We start from the raw sequence: 5,103 nt of genomic DNA, 5'->3' as shown, positions 1-5,103 counted from the left end.
AGGGTCTAGATTTTCAAAAAAAATTGAATTATAGTCCAATTAAGGTTCCTATGGACCAATAGGATTAATCCAAGTGTTGGGATGAGATAAATCCAAAGAATAAAAGAAAATACCCAAAAATGAGTAAATGCTCACATAAGATGAAGAGTTAACATAGTACAAGGTTTATTAGTTAAAAACTATGAGATATTACTAAGAAAACTATGAGATATTTTGGAATAATGATGCAGTTTTGACACCTTGGTAAGGAGAGGGGGACTCTTGAGGTAGGCGCCTAATTCACACATGTGGAGTTTTTAATTCAAAAAATTGTGATATTTTTATCTCTCCTCTCTCCTGGATCAAACCAAATCAAAAAGGGAGCCAAACTGGTCCAAATCTTGTCCAAATTCAGCCAAACTGAACCTAGAAAATTCTAGAACCCAGTTGGACTTGGTTAGTGGCCTCCTTCACCTATAAATAGATCCTTAGTCTTTTGTAAAAAAATATGTGAATTATACCATGCCAGTATTACATTAAAATAATGATATTTTCTATTATCCCTTAAAAATCCTCTACTTTTGGAGATATTGGAGCTTCTCTCTCTCTTCAACAATCCTTGGAGCTTTCTTCTCAACATACTAAACCAATTGATTGGTTGGGGGCTTCCTTCTCAGATAAAGAAGCAAGCCAAATCAAGAGGTAAGAAGTAATTTCATGGTTTTCATTAATATTCTCAAAAGATTTCACTTCTCAATCCCTTTCAAGCTTGAAAAGTTTTAAATTAATTTTTTTCAATGCAAATCAAGCTTTCTATAAGAATTCTAATGATTAATCACAAAAAAAATTAGTTTTTATGCTTAATTAGGATATTTTATATATATATATCTCTCTCTCCAAAAGAATAATCATTCCTATGACTAATTCTTTAGCAAATGAATGCTTCTCATTGATAAATTCTTAATTCAAAATCAATCTCTAAGCTTAATTCTAATGATTAATCACAAAAAAGTTAGTTTTTATTCTTAATTAGGATGTTTTTTACATATATCTCTCTCTCTCCAAAAGAATAATCATTCCTATAACATTCTTTAGCAAATGAATGCTTCTCATTGATAAATTCTTAATTCAAAATCAATCTCTAAGCTTGTTAAGCTAGAGGTTAAAAATGGCTTTTTTATGCTCTTATGCTAATAAAATTATGGTAAACTTATGATTTAATTCCATAAATTGGATTTAAGTCTAAGGATAGTATTCTATCATAATTGTATTACAAAGTCTTATTCTTTCTAGAAATATTGAAAATTATCAATAATCAGCGAAGCTATGGCAAAAATTTTAGAAATTAATACATAGCTCATTTTTATGCATAATGTAAAAAGAGGACTTCCTACCATATTCTAGGATTGGACATCCTATGCTAAAAGAATGATTTTCATCAAATTCATGGGAAACTAATATTTAGTATTTATGCATAAATAATTAATTAAAGAAAGGAGAAATTTTTGGTATTTTTATTTTTATGCAAAAAGAGAAATTCCCATGATAATGGAGATCCATGTAATAAAATGGAAAAAAAGAAATTTCGGTATATTAAAATAATAAATATTTAATTTAAAGAGAAATTTTAGATAAATTTATTTTATGCATGAGAACATTTAAATAATAAAAGAGAAATTTCCATGAAAATTAGAATTCAATCATTTAAATGGTAAAAGTGGAATTCTTGGCATATTTGAAATAATGGATATTTTTATTAAAGAAAAGAGAAATTTTAGATAAATTTATTTTATGATAAAAGAGGAATTCCCATGACATTTGGAATTTAATCATTTAAATGCAAAAAAGAGGAATTCCCATGATATTTGAGATCCAAGAAAATAAATGAAAAAAGAGAAATTTTTAGCATAATTCAAATTATGAGTAGTGGAATTTTGAGCATTATTGGAAAATATGGATAGAATTGATTTTTGTAAATCCCATGAATCTTTTACTTAAAAGAAGAATATTGAATATATTTCGCTTGAGAAATTTGAAAAAGAATATGAAAATATCCATTGAGAAAAAGTACCTTTAACTAGGCCAAGTAATTGGCAGAAATTTAAAAAAGGTCCCATCGGCATCGAAAGTAGAAAATGTTACTAAATGTGAATAGATGTGATAAGATGAGAATACGATGTGATAAGATGTGAATGCAATGTGATAGGATGTGAGTGGATGTGATAAGATGTGAATGTGATGTAAATGGATGTGTATGTGAAGAGATGTGGATGGGATGTGATGTGATGTAAATGGATGTGGATGTGGATGTGATGAGATGTGGATGGGATGTGATGTGATGTAAATGGATGTGAAGAGATGTGGATGGATGTGATGTGATGTAAATGGATGTGGATGTGAATGTGATGAGATGAGATTGAGATGTGATGATATGTGAAAGGAAGTGATGTGATGTAAATGGATGAGAATGAGATGTGGACGTGATGTAATGTGGATGGGATGTATGTGATGTGATGTGGATGTAAGGAATAAGATAGATATGAATAGATGAGATGTGATGTGAATGGATGTGATGTGATGTGAAATGGATGTGATGTGATGTGATATGGATATGGATAGATGTGAATGGATGAGATGTGATGTGAATGGATGTGATGTGATGTGCTGTGATGTGAATCGGGATAGATGTGAATGAATGAGATGTGATGTGATGTAATGTGAATCGAGATAGATGTGAATGGATGAGATGTGAAATGGATGTGATGTGATGTGATGTGAATGGATGTGATGTGATGTGAAATGGATGTAATGTGATGTGAATCAAGATAGATGTGAATGAATGAGATGTGATGTGATGTGAATCGAGATAGATGTGAATGGATGAGATGTGATGTGAAATGGATGTGATGTGATGTGATGTGAATCGGGATAGATGTGAATGGATGAGATGCAATGTGAATGGATGTGATGTGATGTGATATGGATATGGGTAGATGTGAATGGGTGAGATGTGATGAGATATAATATGATGTGACTAGATGAGAATGGATGAAGGACGATGGGAATACATATGATTGGATGTGGATTAAGCAATGTGAATTGATGTAGAAGAATGTGGAATAACAAGAAATGATGTGGATTAAGCAATGTGAATTGATGTAGAAGAATGTGGAATAACGAGAAAAGATGTGGAACAATGTGGAAAGATGAGAGTTCATTAGAAACTGAATTTATGACCTATTTTTAAATGACTGTTTTATGTCAAGAATGCTGGGGAAGCAAAGTTACAACAGCTGACGCACAGTCAATAGAGGATATCTCGCGTAGCAAGGTCGACCGAGATCTTGACCAGCCTTAGTTCGATTTAAATGGTGAGCTTCCGGTATGGTGGATGAGGGACCAAGGAAGCGGCCTATGAGTGATGCGCTAGGTGACCTGCGAAGGAGCCTAGAGCGTGCTGACCATACGGTGCTCGGGCTCTGGGTTGCCAAAGATACCCACACGTGCATCGAGGAAGAAAATGGAATAAGGAGTTAGAGTTGTTTTTTGAACTCGGGCATGGATCTGGTTGATTGTCCTTTGTTGGTCCTCTCAACAACGGATGAGTCCATGGCTCTTTTATATAGATCTGTTGGTTGATCTTGCTGATCTTCAATGGAGAGTCCATTTGGATTTTCTTATATGATTATATTCCCGGGTACTATAAGCTGGGAAAACTATTGAAAAGGCCCCTGAGTGGACAGGTGGTGAGTGTTCTGGTTGCCAATGATGCCATAGGTACACTGATGAAGGAATGATTGGAAATTAGAATTCAACTAGATATTTTGGAGGATTATGATCAGTGATACTATGGTTTCATTAAAAGATTGTTTTAAAGACACCTGAATCTGTGAAACAGGCAATTTCATATTGGGTGTGTAAGTGGTGTGACTATCTTGAAGTTTGCTTGAAGCGCCGGCTAGGGGGCCTGGGAACTCTTTTCCCTGGTACCCGAGACAAAACATAACCAAATTCCTAAATGGATCCTATCACTACAGTGGTTGGGCAGTTGGCTAACCCATGGGATTGGATGGGGTTAGGCTGGACTGATGGATCCCTAAAATGAGACTCAATTCTGTTATGGTACGATAGATGAAGTAAATCCCGGATAGTCTTGTTCTATGGAAAAGAATCAACGGCTGTGCCTCTCGATGAGGAAAAAAAGTGTTGGTCTCTATGATCCAAGTGCAAGTTTCTTCCTTGATCTGACCATGTGGCTTATGGGTTTGGTCGGATCAGTTTGGTTAGTTAAGGCTCTTGACTACGTTAGAATAAAAATATCCTGGAGGAATCGCTCGTGCTTTCTGGGCGAGGGGAGTTTTTCTGTGTTCGGTTTTGGAAGATCCGAGGGATTAGTCTCTTGTCTAGATTGTTGGAATTAGGGTTGCAGGAATGCACACACAACTTCAAGAAGATGAGGAAGCTTGAGCACAACACAGTAGTGTATTATGAGTGCCAAAAATGAAAGATAACAAGCCCTAGAAGATAATGGTCGTATATACAATGCACGGGGGAAAAAACCTCCTAGTGAGGGAAAAAGTGCCCCGGCGGTCCTAAGTGTGTTCACACACATCACTACTATAATATGGTAACAAATCCCCCCTGGAGTGATGCGGTGAACAAGAGCTAGCACTCATGTATAGGGAAGTGTCTAGCTATGTGGACGAATCCACAAAAGGGAGTAAGCCCAAAGCTTTGCGAAAAGCTTCGAACTTCTCACGAGGCAGAGCCTTTGTGAAAAGGTCTGCAAGGTTATCCTGTGTTGGCACATAAGCCAAACTGATCTCTCCTGCAGAGAGTCTCTCCCTGACATAATGGTAGTGCACCTCAATGTGCTTCGTACGAGCATGGAACACTGGGTTCCGCGCAACTGCCAATGCGCTCTGACTGTCAGTGAAGATGGTGGTGGCAGATGGCTGCCCAACACCCAAATCAGCCATAAGGCGTCTGAGCCACACACACTCAACCGTAGCTGTGAAAGCTGCCCTGTACTCAGCTTCACAACTAGAAGTGGCCACAGTAGGCTGCTTCTTGCTCAACCATGATATGCATGAGCTTCCAAGCATGAAGCAAAAACCACTCGTG

The sequence above is a fragment of the Cibotium barometz genome, chromosome 5, assembly GCF_041138505.1.
Source record: "Cibotium barometz isolate CiBa-2024 chromosome 5, ASM4113850v1, whole genome shotgun sequence".
Taxonomy (NCBI): domain Eukaryota; kingdom Viridiplantae; phylum Streptophyta; class Polypodiopsida; order Cyatheales; family Cibotiaceae; genus Cibotium; species Cibotium barometz.
Note: the sequence above shows the minus strand (reverse complement) of the source record.